The following is an 18,563-nucleotide window of genomic DNA, read 5'->3' as shown; positions in this document are numbered from 1 at the left end:
AGGCCTGCTGCTCGAATCGTACAGTGACATCTGTCATTTCGGCGACAGGCCCTTAAATGAAACACCTGTTGGTCACCACCGTATAAGCACTGGAGGCACGAATCCTATTCATCGGCCTCCCTATCATGTATCGCACGCTGAACGCATAGTCATCCAATCAGAAGTGGAGAATCAGAAGTCGAGTCCGCAAAAGAGTCATCAACCCACCAGCCATCCCCCTTTGGGCTCGCTTGTCGTCCTTGTGAAAAAGACAGGTCACACCTGGAGGTTGACGGAAATTCTCCGTTTAGTGGAAATTTTTCCTTTATTAATTACTTATCTCTACCTTGCCGGTTTCCGCATTACTATTACGTCATACCATTGCGCTTCCCTATTGCGAAACCCAGTGCAGCGCGCCGGATGCTGGGGCGCTGGGAAGGCTCAGCGTGCTGGGAGGCACTGGCTACTCGCGCGAAAAACAGTTCCAGCGCGTTAAATATGCGGTGCCTTGACGCCGTATATATATATTTTTTTGAATACAGAAAGCAACAAAGAGCGTTTTAGTGCATTAACAGAAAGAAAAAAAAATTGCTCCGACCAGGATTCGATCGTGCGACCTACAGATCGCAAGCCCGGCATTTTACCTATATGCCACGCCAGTTTTTTTATTCTTTCTTGATTGCATGGAAATATCCGTTCTGTTTGTTTGGCAGAATTTTGATCTGTCATGGGACTGCATACTAACTGTGAATTTGTTTCTCACGTATGTTCATATGTAATGTAGCTACGCCACGCCAACAGACGGAAAGAGATTGATAATATGCCTTGTCAAGGCCGAGAATCAGTTTGTTTCCCAGGGCTACGTCTCGTACAGGCATGCTTGATGCGCTATCGCCCAGCAGCTAAAACTCGCGCCTGTACCAGAAAGAAAAAGTTGCTGTCCGTATTCAGCAGTATGCTTGGAAGTGCGATTGCGATTTTCACTTGCGATTGCTATTTTAACTTCGAAAAAAAAGTCCTAAATGAACTGCCGACCCGTGACGGTGTATCTGCTGTTACTGCCGATTTCGATAGCTGTTTCTTGTACTTCACGCAAACGATATGCAACGCTTCCTTAGTGCAGTGATGCCTTTCAGTCAACACGCCTGTCTAGTCAAATATATTCGCCAGAGAAGCGCAGGCTAGTGCTGGGAGCCTTCGGCGATAGCACATATAGCTGTGTTTATGACGCGTCACATCAGCGCTCACCGCTTCTTGCGCTGGCACTGTAGAAATGAAAAAAAAATGTTTATTTAAAAACACCGATGCGAGAGCTGAAATATAGAGTGATTTATCCTTGTCAGATTTTTTGATTCCTCGGCCTAGACGCGCTGATAGCGTGAGGACGGACTCGGCGGATACGCTAGGCATAAGCTTCGTTAGGGACCAATCTCGACGCGGGTAGCTGGCGAAAGCTAAAATGCGTGTATTTGAGCCTCAGAACGTTTTTTAGTACAATAGGCAAAGTGGAAGCTCACGAATCACCTCAGCGTTGTCATCGGTGCGATAATATCAGTCAGCGATAGGCTTCGAACTCGGGGTCCATTCGTGCCCGTCTGAACGAGTTCTGCATTTCATGTCCCCTCCACAACACTGCGACAACGGCGGCAACTCCAAGTCATACGTTACGTGCGAACAACTAAAAAACGCGGCGGCCTCTGCGTTTACATGGTTTCATTCAAGAATTTAGCTATCCGCCCCGTCAAAAGGGAACATAAAAACAACGAAAGTGATTTTCAGTTTCAAATGTGCGTGAGTAAACAGGGCAGCTCACGCAGCGTTATTCTGAGCTGTGACACGAAATATGGTTTTATAACCCCAAGATATAGCGTTACTTAGGACAACAGACTAGTATCAAGCTATGAAATTGTATAAAGTATTTAATATTCAGCAGCGCTCGTCCTTGCGTACTGGAACCAGCGCGGCACAAACACAACCAGCGCAGTTTCCAGTGCGAACCAAGCCAACTGCAGCGAGAACCAGCGCCTGTACAGCACAAACCAGTGCGCCCGAGTGTCATGACAGTGAAACCAGCGTCTCTTCAAGTGTGACCGAGCTCTTATCCAGCATTCTCACTGGTGCCCCAGTGAGTCCCAGCGAGTGCCAGAGTACCCAGGGCGACCCAGCGCCAAAAAGCGCACTGGTTTCACACTGGAAGACGCTGGTTTTTGCAGTAGGGTTGCTTCTGAGTTGCTGATGAATTCGACTTCGCCTGCCATCTGCTAGCCGCCTGGCTAGCTCAGATGGTAGAGCGGCTGCCCCGGAAAGGCGGTCCCGCGTTCGAGTACCATGCCAGGACAAATTTTTCTTCAAATGCGAAGCTTTTCATTCAAGGAACCTGTATGGATTTCCTTCGTAACACTTAACCGCGTTTCGGTGAATGCCTTACTTTCCCTTTACTAATGGTTATGAGTTGCTGTGTCCAAAATCAGCAAAACTCCGTTACACATTAACTTCGCGTGACTAAGGAGGCACGTACAACATTAGTGCTGTGATCACTGTGTACGCGTATGGCGGAGAATGGTTCTCTCCCTATTAGCGGTAATTTAGATTTTTCGAAGCGTTAAAGAAAGCCCGTTAAATAAAAAAAAATGTCATGCGACTGGTATCGCGTCTCTTTTCGTTTTCTTTTTGAGGGCTTCTTCCATGCTTGGAATATACTTTGATGCTGCACAAATAGAAAGATCTGAAGATTCAAGATTGTTGATGGTTGATGTGCGGCTTTACAAGACTGAATGCACGTTTGTCGTCGAAAGTTTATAAGAACATTAAACCTGTAATGTTCCGGAACTGAAAATCAAAAACGTGATTTTGGAAAAGTTTATTATAACTCATACTCATTAGGTTTCGGAATTTAAAGACATGCGCTCCGCAGATTCTGCGGCCGCCGCAACATGCCGCGATTAGCCGCTTGCCATTAAAACGCCTTTGAATCTTTGTGGCCGGATGTAACTCCTTGCGTTATGTGACTCCAAGAGCATGGGGGTCACCACAAAATCCAGCCCAAGTTCGCAATGTTCGCGCCGTCACGAACTTGTCGTCACGTCGTCATCATTGTCTCATTGTCTACATGTCTACATTTTCACACTTGTCGCTCCACCATCGTCATAATTAAAGAATGGATATATCATTATCTTCATACCGTCATCGTTACAGTTTTTCTCTGCGCAATGCTGTCATTCAACTTCGTCATCTCATTGTCTTTGCATCGGCGTCGTATTGTCGTCGTGCCGCCATGCTCATTGGTCACATTGGTAAGCGAGCGCCATAGCAAATTGGTATGATATCAAACAGTGCGGCATATAGCCGAAGCGATCGAACTCTCAGAATTACCAGTACACCTATTAAATAATAGTCACTACAGCAATGCACTCTCTCACTACATGGCTCGATAGCTGTTCGCATATATGTCGACAGTCGTCGTGAGATTAGTTCTGCCTTAATTTCATTCAGTGAATACACGGAACCAGTCTATCAAGATGCATTCTAGTTTGTGTTTTTTTCAAAGCGAAGCTTTTCTCCTCTCTTGCGACTTTACAGGCGTTGCTGAGATGCTCGTGGGGCGCGTGCTGCTGGATGCGCGTGCTGGACGCGGACTCTTGAGAGGCAGTCAATATTGTATCAGAAGGCCAGACTACGTCCACTTGGAAGCACCGTCCAGCCCAGCGGTACGCCGCGGCTCTACTGAATATGTTGTGGATAGATGAAGCAAGAGAGAAATCGCATTTACGAGCACGTATGTACACAATTCGCAGAGCCAAGTCCACAGCAGATGTAGATGTTGAGCTTCGATGTTTGTGGCACGTACGCAGTCGGGGGCATTGGCGAAAAACCGGGTAGTTCAATTTAGCAGAGCAGTAGAGTGGCAAGTTAGGCTAGTTGGTAGTTCAATTTAGCCACAAGAAAATGTAATCTAACATTGGAAATAGAATTTTTTATTAGGTATAGGGAATGAATGGATACATCCTAGCTTGGGATTTTATTAGTATTACGGAATAAATGAAAACAAGAATAAATCTACTCTAATTGATTTATATATTCAACGAAATCCTCCGTTCTGATTTCATAGTTGAAATCTTTCTAACCCTGCAATAGAATCCCGGGTGGCATCAGCCCTGTCACTGAAGCGTAGTGTTTTTTAGCACCAAGGTCGTGCTCTACATCCTCAATGTTCTTCAAAGCAGTCTAACCATATCATGGCAACTACCTGCTGCACTATGTTACTATATATGTTATTATGAGCCTTATTTGCTCTAATCCGTCTTTTGCTCTTTTGGATTGCACTACATATTTGTGATTGATTTTTTTTGACATATTATACTAGTTATTTCTTATCAGCGTAAGCTATCGTGTGTGCATATTCGCGACAGGAAAAAATACTATCATCGCGTTCAATCTGGCAGGAAAGCTGTTGTGAGTAAGTACTTTCAGAAATCTCTGAAACGCCTACAAAAGCTTTTCTGGCATGGAATCCCTCAGCAATTTGTTGAAAAATTCAATTAATTTAAAAGTGGAATTGAAGGCGATCTTTGTTTCGAAAGGTGCATGGAATATTCCGGGTGTCTTTAATACTCGTGTTACATATGAACTCGCCACATAATCCCGCCGTGAAGGTGCCCTCTAATTGCTGTGGCAATGGAAAGCGCTCAGGCAACATTCTTATGTAGCCGCATTTAGTATGGCTTATTCAAGCGTTGTTGTGTCGGTAAGTGCGTGACGAGCTCCAAGAGGGAGTACTCAAAAGAGAGCCCAAATAGAGGGCATGCGTAGATCCTGCGGTGCTCGAACACGTGTTTGGACTTGGGCACGAGAAAGATTAGCGGTAGCTCAATTTCGGGAAGGACACTTAAGATCTTTGAGAGCGGTGTTTTTGCCCGCAGAACTGCGTTTTGCTTTTCCCTGCCGATATAGCCACGGGGGCAGAACCACCTCCCCTTATCGGGTGCTTCTCGAGTGCGACAAATTGTTCTCGTCGCAGAGGGCCAAGGACCGCTTCGGATTTGCTTTTAAGTCTAAGAGTGGTGCCGGTGTATAGGTCGATAGTGTTATGCGACGCAATACTATCACTGGCATCTAAGCTACACGCGTAGCTCTCATCGTAAGCAGAACATTCATCCCTCACTCTGTTCTCATGTTCTCTATGATGATGAGATTATTTACATCCATGCTCTTGCTATGGTGACCGCAGTGATTTATTCTACCGATCGGTATCTAGCTGTATAGTTCCTGCTAAAGAAGATCCCGTCCAGGTTCCGAAGTGTGCGGATGGTATTACTTTATGTCAGCTCTAACATACTCCATTTCTTTTACCTGTGCGATCAACTCTCGACCGCAGCGACCGTGTTTCGATGGCGGTAAAATGTGAATGCCTGTGTACCGTGCATTAATTGGGTGCACGCCAAGGAAGCCATGGTGGTCAGACTTATACCGGAGCCCCCCTGGTACCCTCACCACGACGACGTGCCTCATATTCATTTAGTGGTTTCGGCACTTAAAACCCAACATAATAAATACATAATACATACATACATACATGTATACTTACTTCAGTATTCTTACATACAGCTCGTCTACACACTGATTCTGTTGTGCCTCCATGACTGCTGAGGTTTCGACTGAAGCGAACGCTTTCTCGTAATCAATGAAGGCTATATATAAGGCTTGGTTATGTTCCTCACATTTCTCTATGACCTGAATGATAGTGCGAATATGGTCTATTGTTCAGTAGCCTTTACGGAATCCTGCCTGGTCCTTTGGTTGACATAAGTATAAGGTTTTCCTAATTCTATTTGCGATTAACCTAGTAAATACTTTGTAGGCAATGGACAGTAAGCTTATCGGCATATAATTTTTCAAGTCTTTGGCGTCCCCCTTCTTATGGATTACGATTATATTAGCGCTCTTCCAAGATTCCGGTATGCTCGTGGTCATGGGGCATGGCGTATACAGGGTGGCCATTCTTTCTAGAATAATCTGCCCAGCACACATCAACAAATCTGCTGTTACCTGATCCTCCCCAGCTGCCTTCAACCTTTGCATAGCTCCTAAGGCTTTCTTTATTTTTTCCGGCTTTAGTTGTGGGATTTCAGGTTCCTCTAGACTATTCTTTATTCAATTGTCGTCGTTCTGCCCTTGGTACTGTATAAATCTTTGAAAACTACTCAGCCACTTGAACTGTCTCATTCATATTAGTAACGATATTGCCGGCTTTGTCTCTTAACCCATACACCTTATTCTTGCTTATTTTGATTTTCTTCACTGTTTTTAGGCTTCCCTTGTTACTGAGAGCATGTTCAATTTTATCCATATTATACGTCCTTATGTCAGCTGTCATACGCTTGTTGATTAACCTGGAAAATTCTTCTAGTTCTATCCTAGCTCAAGGGTTAGAGTTTTTCATACATTGGCGTTTCTTTGTCAGAGCTTTCGTCTCCTGCGATAGCTTATCGGTATCCTGTCTAACGGAGTTACCACCGACTTCTATTGCACACTCCTTAATGATGCGCATAAGATTGTCCTTCATTGCTTCAACAATAAATTCTTCTTCCTGAGTTAAAGCCGAATACCTGTTCTGTGGCTTGATCCGCAATTCCTCTACTTTCTCTCTTACCGCTAACTCATTGATCGGCTTCTTATGCACCAGTTTCTTGCGTTCCATCCTCAAGTCTAGGCTAACTTGTGTTCTTACAATTCTATGGTCACTGCAGTGCACCTTGCGAGCACGTCCACATCTTGTATGAACCAGCGTTTGTGCAGAGTATAAAGTCTATTTCATTTCTAGTCTCGCCATTCGGGATCCTCCACGTCCACTTTCGGCCATCCCGCTTGCGGAAGAAGGTATTCATTATCCGCATAATATTCTGTTCTGGAAATTCTACTAATAGCTCTCACCTGCTATTCCTAGAGCCTAGGCCATATTCCCCCACTGACTTGTCTGCAGCCTGCTTCTTGTCTACCCTGGCATTGATGTCGCCCATCAATATAGTGTACCTTCTTTTGACTTTAGCCATCACCGATTCCACGTCTTCATAGAAGCTTTCGACTTCCTGGACATCATGACCGTATGTAGGGGCGTAGACTTGTACGACTTAACAATTTCTACCTGTTATTACATTTCACAACAATACCTGCCCCCCTCTCGGTAATGCTATACAATTCCTGTATGTTACCAGCTATATCCATATTAATCAGGGATCCGACTCCTAGTTCTCGTCTCTCCGATAAGCCCCGGTAGCACAGGACGTGCCCGCTTTATAAAACTGTATATGTTCATTTCGTCCTCCTAACTACACTGAGCCTTACTGTATTCCATTTACTGCCCTCTAATTCCTCCAATAGCACTGCTAGACTCGCCTCACTAAATAACATTCAAGCTGTACACGTTGCCTGGTTCAGATTCCAATCGCGGCCTGTTCGGACCCAGGTATGCTTAGCACCCTCTGCTGCATCACAGGTCTGACCGCCGCTGTAGTCAGTTGCTTCGCAGCTGCTGGGGACTGAGGACCGGGGTTTGTTCGCGGTATTCATATAGGAGGTTGTGGCCAAGTACTGAACCAGGGTGGCCACTCCTGCTTTGGTGAGGGAGTGCGTTACGGATTCTGGTCACCGGGATCAGGCCGCACTCCAGGCCTGTTTATGTATTTTATCAACAAGCGGTTTTTTTAATCCTGTGGAAAATCGCCTGGCACCGGTATTCGAACCATGCTCATCTTGCACACGAGTAGTGCCGTAGCAACGGGAGGGGGAGGTGTCATATACGTCTGAAGATACACGGAAATTGTTGATATCCTCGCCTTCCTTTACTACACCCGTCGGGGGGTAGGCGGAGGGGGGGGGCGGTGACAGAAGACCTGAGACCTATGGGCCCCGGGTGCCAGACAACCTGGCTACGCCACTGCACGCCAGGCGGATATTCTACCTCTACGCCACCGCTGCACCAAATACTATTTGAGAGTAGTGGGCTCATAATCAAGACACCTGCATCCCTTCAACGTTTATTACATGTCCTTAAAAGAGTAGTTCTGCCTGAAGCAAGGTCGACATTCGGGCTTAATTGTTATCGATATAGTTTAAATTTATTTCAATGCGAGGCAAGCCGACGGACGAAAATGCGGTGTTGGACCACAAGCCGTCGTCCAAGCGCACGCACGGTCAATGGCAGGTGCTACTCAATATTTAGTGGCATTATATTTCAAAGTGGTCTACTGAAGTCCAGATTGTAGAAATAAACCCAAACCAAGAAAACGAAGTAATCCAGAAACTAGTCTTGACGATTATGTATAACAACATCAAGTAACATAAAATATATCGTTCAAAAAGATATCATCGACGTAAATGTGCGAAACGACTGGTGGTAGTGGGATGGTGAGGTTACAACGATAGTGAGATGACGACAGCATTTCATACATAATACAGCATTGCTGTAGTGACGAAAATTGCCTGAGTTCAACTTGAGTCAGTGCTGGAGTGATGCCGATTGGATAGCCACGTTAAAACTATTGAAATCGTATGACGGCGACTGTACGACGATGGCAGCTAAGGGATAACAAAGATGAAATAACCGCGTTGGCGTTAGCACAAAAATGGAACAACGAGTTGACGACAGTGCAATAACTGCAACACTGTGATGATCATCGAACGAAGGCGACGGCATCGCGGTGATTTTGTGCTGACGAGGCTATGTCGACAATGGCTTTATGACGATGGAATGATGACGAGGCTATGACGCCGACGGCTCGAAGATGGCCTGATAACCTTATGTCAATGCAGCGACAGCAGCAGAGTAAAAACTATGAAAAATTGGCGATCATGTGATAACGATAGAATTTACACACTATTATAAACGAAATTACAAACGAATTGCCTGACAGTGAGGTCATGTTGATTTTGAAGCCCCTCCCCTCCCCCTGGCGTCTATGTTCGCGTACGTCATTTATGGCCGCAGGCGGGGTTATTCAAATTCACGTGCACTGTTTCTGTCTGCGATTTGCTATACTCGCTGATCATACAGCCCTAATTCACACTACACCCTTCTTTCTTTTTTGTATTTTGTTCGGTGGCTTTTTGAGCTGCAATATCTTCGGCATCAGCTAACTTTTCTGAGAGACAGAACCGTGCGTTCTGATGCGTGACCTGAATCCTAACTGGACTCCCGCTAGGAAAAGGAAAGCTTCGAATTTAGAACTACGACGTCTCAGTCAAAACCATACATGTAATATTTTCCTTTACACAACGCCTTAATGAGCAGTTACAATGGCGAGAACTGTTTCACTTGTTGTTTGGTTACACGTAACCTTTCACATGGATGGATGGATGGATACAACTTTCTTGTACGTCCGGCAAGGTTTAACGCGACCCGGGCTCAGGTCTCCCATGGAGGAACGTCAAGGCCCTGCCTCAACGCCGCCTCACGGGCTTGCTGGACTGCCCACGTCTGGATTCCGAGGTCTGAGCTGCGCAGAGCGGCGGCCCACCTAGACGACAGGGTCTCCGGAGTAACTGCCATCCCTCCTATAACTACATTGCACTCCCACAGCATGTGTTTGAGTGTTGCTGGTCTTTCCTGGCACAATTTGCACGTGTCGTCCTGATGCTTATCTGGGAAGATGCGTTTGAGACGGAATGGATTAGGGAACGTGTTTGTCTGGAGTTGTCGCCAGGCGACGGCCTGCCTCCTGTTCAATTTGGGACTCGGCGGGGGGTATATCCTTCTGGCGTTCAAATATGCACTGGTGATGTCGTTGTATCTTGTGAGCCTGTCCCGTTCTGCTCGAGAAGCGTTCGCTATCGTGCGAGAGGCGTTGCCCTGTTCGGCGCGGCGGGTGATGTCTCGCGCCGTCCGGTGCGCCGTCTCGTTTAGGTTCGGGAGCGCGTCGCCTTCCGTGGTGACGTGCGCGGGGAACCATATGATCCTCGAGCTCGCGGTTTTGGATCTGCCCGCTTTGGCCAGAATGGACATGGCTTCCTTGGAAATTCGACCTTTGGCATAATTCTTTACTGCCTTTGCGAGTCACTTAGTACGACTTTGCATTCCTGTTCTGTGAGGGCTAGCGCAATCGCTACTTCCTCCGCTATTTCTGAGTGTTTGGTGTATACACTACATGTGGTTCTGAACCTTTCACAGGCATCAAAAATAAAGAAAAAGTTTATTTGCAAATAAGAAAACAGGTCGCCAATGGTACTTCGCGTGGCCCGAACGAAGCGGTTTCTAACGAATGTTCCCGCCATGGTATCAAATTATGCAAGGCAATCTGCGCCTATATGTTTTCTTTTTGTAAAAAAATAAAACTTTGCAGTGTTCATCACTTCGATACCTATATTTTTGAATTCTTACTTCAAGGTGCCCTATATAATTAAACGAAAAAAAGTTCAGAAGTTATTTTCATCGCATCATATTCCTGCGTTCTTAAGGTCAACTAATTATACGCAAATTACATATTAAATGTGAGCATTTCGACGCCTAATGTATGATAAAATTGATTAAATTATCAGTCAGCACATTGTTAGGATGCGAATTATCCATGACAATTCGTCGTACGCCAGTCGTAACACAACGAACAGATCAAGAAACAGAAAACCATAAAAACGTAACCATTCTCTTAGGGAGATGCGACAGTATACGTTCATGCGAAAAGAAGGAGTGTCCATGCTTTAGCAAGAGCTTTGTCTTTCGACAACTTTCGGCGATCTGCCCCACGAGATTACTGAAAATAGTCTCGCATGGTATCTGTAATAAATAACCGTTTACAGAATTATAGAGATTTTATGCAAAAATATATAACTTGCAATCCCAGTCCCGACACAAAGGATGTCCAGAGGAGCTGTTGCCACCCCAGCATTTTAACAGCTGATGCTGTTTTTATGGTTCCGATGCTTGTTTTGAGCTTCTTTTTTGTTCAAACGTATGCCGTGTTGTGCGTTGTTTGCGTGATTTCAATGAATTTATGCACGTATCGCTTCATTTTGCTGAGCGCTTGTAGCATCTGCATTAAGAGGGCATGAGCCTTTGCAGTTTTACTTGCTTACGGGGGTATGAGCCTTGCTATTGATGAAAAACTCTTGTTTTGAGCTTGTTTTTTTATTGAAGCGTATGCTGTTCTGTACGCTCTATGCGTGATTCCAATGAATGTATGCACTGTTCGCTTCACTATGCTGAATGCTTATAGCCTTTGCATCACGATGGTGATGAGCCATTGCATTTTTGCTCAAGGGGCGAGGTATGAGCCTTTGCTGACGATGATAATTTTTGCTCAGAGACAAACACGAACACTGCCGGACTCCGAGAGGCTAACTTCGCTGTAACATTTCGTGCCACTAAAGGTTTTTCATGAAGGTTGAGTAGTTTCCTTGCGAAAGCTTTGCGATTTTGTATGGCATTTTCTTCAAGGCCACACAGTGCCTACAAATGACTGCAGAATACAAAGCGCTAACTGAGTGCTGAGTGTGGGCTTAGCAGGAAATTCCGGAAATGACGTCGTTGTATCGCCTGCTGATCTTCAGCGCAGTGCAAAAGCTTACCCTCAATAGGTATAGTATTTAAAAAAGATAACATGTCATATTGTGGATCAATTTAAACTAAAGCAATATATTTAGCAGCATCGAGATGGTGATTCTATACTTACGTATCTACAGAGCTTGGCCATAATTAAGTTGGCGCGTTATAGCACTGTTCTTATCCTGAACATAAATATATAACAACAATAACACGACGTTCTCAGGACAGGTATATCGTCCATAACATGTGAAGGTTGTGTATCGGCACATTGTTGTAGAATAAAAAAATTAAGATAGTGTGTTTTAAGGAGAAAAGGTTGTTGGTATCACGCAGTAGGAACAACATACACTCTAAGAAAAAACAGAGTAAAAAGTGAGTCACGGCAACTTGACTCTCTTTTTTCTTCCGAAGACCCACTTTTGCGCGAGTAGAGTCAGAAAACAAGAGTCAACATTTGCGCATGGGTCGTTTGACTCTCAATAGCATGCGAAGATTCGTCGTGGAAGATCGCGATTCCTCCGATATTCGAGATGAGTCTGGTGAGGGAAAGATTTTAATGCAGGAGAAGAAATACCAGGCAACCTCTTCTGTTTTAGGCAGGCCCTCGGGATCTTGTCCTGGTTGTAATGCGGTGTATCATCCTTTCATTTTTGTCATGTTCTGCAATTACTTCGAAATCTATATATTGATTTTCTTTGACCATGTTTGTTGATACCTCATTTGCTTAAGCGATAGCTGGTTTCCTATGCAAAGGAAGAGCTGGATTTGTCACTCTGGATTCTGACAAATAAGTAGATTTTAAAAAAAGTTATTGCTACTAAAGAGAGCACAGCAACGAGATAACAAGTTCAGTAGGCGCACTCAACAGTGTCGATTGTAAATGTGATTCCGCGACTTAAAATTAAATTTTGAAGATTTAAGTTCCAAAATCAAGATCTTGGTATGAGGCGCATGGTAATGGAAAGCTGCAGATTTATTTTCAGCAGCTTGGGTTATTTAACGTGTACGGAATGCACGGTATGCGCGTTTTCGCATTCTGACGCCGTTCGAATGCTACTGCAGCGGTTGTGATTGGACCCGTCACCTCGAGCTCAGCAGCGCAACACCAAAGCCACTGGGCTACCGCAGTGCGTTGCGTTCCGTGAGCAGAAACAAATATTAGCGTACGCAACACTCCTTTGGAACCCCATAGAAATATAAAAAAAATTAGCAGTTTCATCCCAATGCTGCATGAACCACTGCACGAACTATTGCACGAACCAAGGTTCGTAGTTTCATCAGCTGAATAAACTGCAGTAAACATTCGCTTACTCCTTAAATTAGCAAGCCCTGGGTCACGCACGCACGTGCAAACATCAACCGATCTCACGCAATGACCGCGAACACTCGCTGTCACAGCGTCGGCGTGATGAAGGGCGCGAACAGAGCGGACCGAACGCTTCTGCTGCCCATTCCTTCAAAGCGTCTCCGAAAAATTGCGCTATCTGAGCGCCCCCCCCCCCCCGCACCTTTGCAGCCATCGGAAATTCTCTCCAAAACAGAGCGAGGGTGGCGCAAGACCGGGCTAAAGCAACGGCTATGGGCAACCAGCGCTGAAGCTTCACGTGCCGACAGCAGCGCCGTAACACACAGCCTAGCGAGCGGTTGACACAGTTTCCAGTAGCACACGCAGTGATTTCATGTCAGCAAATTCGCCGATTGTCTTGAGTCACACTTTTCACGGCTCCTCAAACGGCAGGGAACCGACGTGCTAGGACGTAGCAGCGCATGCGCTCTACGCAGCGCGCATGGCCATGGACAGAACTTGGCTGGCCGCATCGGGCTAGGCAAACATTGATACAGGCGCACGTTTCTTATCGTTAAATATGTCGTGCCATCTTCGTAGCCTCCCTATCGGACGGTTTCAGCATATTTTAGTAACGCATGAAAAATGTCGTAGCGCCTCCTGGCCAGCGCTGGTTCCCCATAGGAGAAGCGCGCGAAGCTAGCGCCTCCCTCTCCCGGCTTGCGCGCGTTTTATCACGTGACCTCCTATATATACTTGACTTGGGGCGCCCATCCAGCCCGGCTCAGCCTCTAACACTTCATTTAACGCGCACATCCAACGGTGCGGGATAGGATCGTATTGCACTTGACTTGATACGTAAGGTCACAGTAACACCGACAGATATATTTCGACGGTTGTCTCCATATAACTGCTATCGCAAAATTCGCACTAAACAGAAAATTTTACTAAGGACCAACAACGCTGGTTCTCCACGTCATTATACATCGGTGAACGATATTTCTGGAAAATGTGTTGCTAAATCTCCGCCAAATTACTACGCTCCCATTTGGTGACAGCGGAACGCAGTCGCAAGAAATTGTGGAGGAAACCCGCCGTGGTTGCTCAGTGGCTATGGTGTTGGGCTGCTGAGCACGAGGTCGCGGGATCGAATCCCGGCCACGGCGGCCGCATTTCGATGGGGGCGAAATGCGAAAACACCCGTGTGCTTAGATTTAGGTGCACGTTAAAGAACCCCAGGTGGTCAAAATTTCCGGAGTCCTCCACTACGGCGTGCCTCATAATCAGAAAGTGGTTTTGGCACGTAAAACCCCAAATATTATTAATTGTGGAGGAAATACCGGAGTTCTGGCAGCTTCAGGTGGACTAGATTATTCAGTAACGTCGGCGGCTTTGTAGATCTACCTTACATCAAAGAAAACTGCACTCGACAGAGATAAAGGGCAGGCGCACCATTATAGCTAAGCAAATTAAGCACAATTACACCGCGTCTTGCCATTTCGAGCACGCTCCGACAGCCCAACGATAGACATTTCAATCGTAACCACACTCGGACAGGCAAATTTTGCTTCTGCGAAGTGAACGTAGCGGGTATTTCAAGACTTGTGTTAAATTCATGGCTGTTTCATTCGTGAATATTACTTACGTGACGTAATATTATCAGTGAGCAAAACAGTTTTTATTTCGACGCGAAGAAAGAAAACCGAAACTAGAGCAACAATTTGCTCAGTTGTGCGGATACAAATGATCCAAAGCCGAAGGCCTCAATAGCATGACGCCATTTTGCAGTTGCGTAGCATCTTGCGCGAGTACGTTGTCGTCGAGTGGTGTTTCTTTTTTCTATGGAGTGGTTCTGAAAGCGCTGCGTTAGGGGCGACTACAACGAGGCGTTGCGGAAAATTACGGTGGCAACGTCCGTCCGTGCTTTGTGATTGTGACGAGGAGGACCACCGCCAGCAGCGGCGTGTCGCCGATTTCGTCTTTGCCGACATCAAGCAAGCGCAGCTCGCCGGAAGTGTTGCGTTTTGCACTGCGTTTTCCTTGTGATGTGGGAGACCGCAACGCAGAGACGACGAGATGCATACGAAATATTACCAGCGGAGAGTGACCTGTGCCATATTTCTCTTAACCTCTCAGATAAGCATAGCAGCTTTTGTTCCGAGTTTACAAACGGCGCGTACTCAGCCCTTCCGGTACGGCTGCATTTTGCGCCACGTTTCTCTTGGCAGTTACCAGACGTTTCATAGGCATGCGTGCGCGTGTGTATGCGAAAATTCTACTGGCAGACGGAAGCCTCAGGAGAGCATCTGAAAATATAGGAATGCTGTACTGCCATAGATAAACACCGTTCTCAACGACTCCAATGACGAGTGGCCTGTCGCACCATAAAATCCGTAGAATATCAAGTACTGCGTAGCTTGAAGTGTAGATACAATACTGGCACCAGTGTGACTTTCGCTGGCGAAGACAGGTTGTCGAAACAACAGCTTGTGTATTCTGAAAATTCACTAGCGCTTTAGGTATATTACCCCGAATAATAAAAACGCTACAACACTGCATGGCAGTGTCAGCCGATGTGGCAGCACAGCCATTTTTGTAGCGGTAAGGCGGCTGCATGCACGAGCGAACAGACATAACGATTTAAAAGCGCTGAAACAGAACCAATTTAATGTGCATTTGGCTGCAATTCGGAAACACATTAGCTCACAATATAAGCCAATGTATAATGTAATTATTTTTTATGTATTCTTTATTTTCACGGTTGTAAATATTTAAAAGCTGAATTTGCTGCAACCTGTTTTAGTAAATCCTACTAGGCTTACAAAACATGGCTGTGTTATGTAGAGAATGAATGGTATTCCTACTGTATTTTCTACTTTGAGTCCGGTGTTTTATGAAAGAGAGGGTCTTTTTTTGTAGTCTTATGTTAGTGCAGATATTTGGCAAGCAGAAATGACTTGATTTAAAGTTGTACCTCCCGGTGAGCTGCATATGAATGCAAGTTTATCCTGTCTTGGCAATTGTAATGTGCATGTAACAATTTTAAGTATATTTTACTGGATTATTTTACTCTTTTCATGCAGAAATACCTTTTTTCATTTTTCATTTCATTCAACGCTCACAGCATTGAATGAAATGAAGTGTGGTGTATTTTTCTATCAATTTAATAAAGGAAATTTTGTCTGCGGTGTACCAGAGATTAGTTTACTTTCTTTTACTGAACTATGCGTTATCTCGTCTGCTACTGCATTTCTGTGTATATTTGTAATTTTGAAATGTACTTTATTTTAGGTGTTCAAGAAATGGCAACATCCAGAAGGAGACGCGATCTTATCCAGCACGTTATGGGTGAGACAAATGGTAGCAGGCACTTTCGCATATCTCATTAGCATATGAATCTATTTGTTGTAATTTTTGTGTCCACTTTCCTGGCCTTCATTCATTTCAGGATTATTGTGCAAAGGGTAATACTTTTACATCGACAGAGAGTAATTGTCCAAAGGAGAGACATGGCTGGAGGAGACGACACACATAAGCCTCCTTTGTCCGTATCTCTATGTTGCACAGTTACTCTGTTTTTATCTACCAACAAGCCCAAGTTTTTATCAGCTACATTTAGTAATTCGCCATTATTACAATTTCATTGATACAACATTGAAAGTACAGAGGTACACAGGAAGACAGAGACTTGAAATCATGAAGAGCCGTAGAACAAGGAGCATCGCTGGAGCCAATGTTTCGACAAAGAGAACGAGATGTTTTCTTGTCAAAACATTGGCTCCAGTAAAATTTCTTATTTTATCACTATTTACGATGAAAAGACAGCATTATTGCTCTTGCTAAAGTAATATGCATTATGGAATAAAAATTTGCCGGGTGAAATGTCATGAATGTGAAATTTCTTGTGTATTTTAATGCAACGCGAAAGCCAGAAAAACAAGATGTAAAGTACCACATTGTTATTTGTCACTACCCAGTTTGGCCAGCTTGATTCAAAGCTTGCACTTTGTTGCCTTAACGACCACTGAAATTCATTAATTGAATTGTTCGAGATTTACTTATGTTTAGAGATGTTGAACTTGTTTTAATACAGCTTAACATAGTGCACGTAAAAAAATACAGTGAAATTTTAAAAAGCTTGTAGCTGACTCGGAGATCATTTGATGGTATGACCTCAGGTTTCCGCTGAGCTTCCATGCACAAATCGGATGCACATTCTTTTTTTTCATCGCTTGGATTTTCATAAACATAAGTATCATTTCTTGTTTGTCGACGTTCTACTTGTGTTGTAGGACTTAACTGTTTACATTTATTTTTATTGGTATCCATGTTAAACAGACAGCTGAATTTTTCTTGTCAATTGTGACATGGTAGGACAAAGCATTTGTGCAAATTTGCTGCAGGTATACTCTGGTGCCTCCCGCCCCTGCATCCTACCACCACCGTGTCCTGACTACGTTCACTAGGGAGTTGGCAGCCTTCGTAATGATGCCAAGCAGGTTGGAAGCCGACAGAAAGATTAAGGTAAAGACATGTAATGAAGTGGCAACTTCTTGATTGAAGTGGCTCGTAGCCACTCAGTAATGAAAGAATTAACTTCAAAGCAGTTTAGACTCCCTGCTATCAGTGCAAATATGCTCAAGTCCATGCGTAATGCCTTAGCCGCCAAGAGGCTATGTGGATTAGACGAAAGGCGATGCAAATTTTGAAACTAGTAGGAGACCGCTTGTATAACTTTTTTCTTGCTTAACACAAAACTGCTTTGATAAAGCTTTAGCAATTTGAAAACAATACAGTGTACTCTCATACATAGTATTGGGCCTAAATTTACTAGGACTGCCTCAATAGTAAGTATGCCGATAAACTTTCACCAAAACTGACTTTTTTTGCTAGTTCATCCTCATCTCTGTGCACTGCTGCATAATGTATCTTCCTGAAACCAGTTTTTGCATGCAGCAAAAGTCCTAAATATGTGGATTACATAAATTTCCAGCTTTTGCTGTAAGCCAGTTCTATGAAAATAAAGTGAATATGCCATTTTGTCCATTTTTAATGACCCATAATAAAGTGAGCAGTGGCTAATAAGCAGTTAAATTTTTGGTGTAAGGCCTCTCTTTATTGTCCTGAAAAATTTGGCCCCCTAATGAAGGAACCAATTTTTTGTCTATGCCTTTTATGTTGCATAGTTTGGTGCATTACACAATATCTCACTTAGTGGTCGCGTCAGTAAAAAACTTTTTAAGTGAAGTATTTCATGAAATTAACATTTGTCTTATATCGGAAGGCCTCCAGTTTTTCAAAAAGAAATTTCAAGTGGTCGTGTGCCAGGTCGGGACAGCCATACCCACCGTGGTTGCTCAGTGGCTATGGTGTTGGGCTGCTGAGCACGAGGTCGCGGGATCGAACGCCGGCCACGGCGGCCGCAATTCGATGGGGACAAAATGCGAAAACACCCGTGTACTTAGATTTAGGTGCGCATAAAAGAACCCCAGGTGGTCGAACATTAGTCCTCCACTACGGCGTGCCTCATAATCAGAAAGTGGTTTTGGCACGTAAAACCTGATAATTTAAATTGTTTTAGGGAGGGCCAAGTACACTTGACTTTATGTTAAGATACTATTATTGATCTACAAAAGACAAAATGAAACATTCCAACCTATAAGCAGCTGTTCACATTCATTTACACTTTTCCACATTTGTATACCTCAAGTCTGGTGAGTTGTGTCTGTTTTCATTATCTGCTATGTGCCAATGGTAAACTTCAGG

General features: G+C 44.5%; 1 protein-coding gene across 1 annotated transcript in view; it reads left to right on the top strand.

Annotated features, from left to right (window-relative positions):
* LOC135916833 (uncharacterized) overlaps positions 1–18,563 on the top strand; it is a 166,042-nt gene that overhangs the window by 46,799 nt on the left and 100,680 nt on the right. Inside the window, exons 2-4 of the mRNA XM_070522027.1 lie at positions 3,559–3,686; positions 16,089–16,145; positions 17,201–17,321. The gene's annotated coding sequence lies outside the window, so the exon portion shown is untranslated. The remainder of the gene's footprint in view (positions 1–3,558; positions 3,687–16,088; positions 16,146–17,200; positions 17,322–18,563) is intronic.

The sequence above is a fragment of the Dermacentor albipictus genome, chromosome 7 (genome assembly GCF_038994185.2).
Source record: "Dermacentor albipictus isolate Rhodes 1998 colony chromosome 7, USDA_Dalb.pri_finalv2, whole genome shotgun sequence".
Classification (NCBI taxonomy): domain Eukaryota; kingdom Metazoa; phylum Arthropoda; class Arachnida; order Ixodida; family Ixodidae; genus Dermacentor; species Dermacentor albipictus.
The sequence above is the reverse complement of the archived record's forward strand: the minus strand, read 5'-3'. Positions and strand labels throughout refer to the sequence as shown.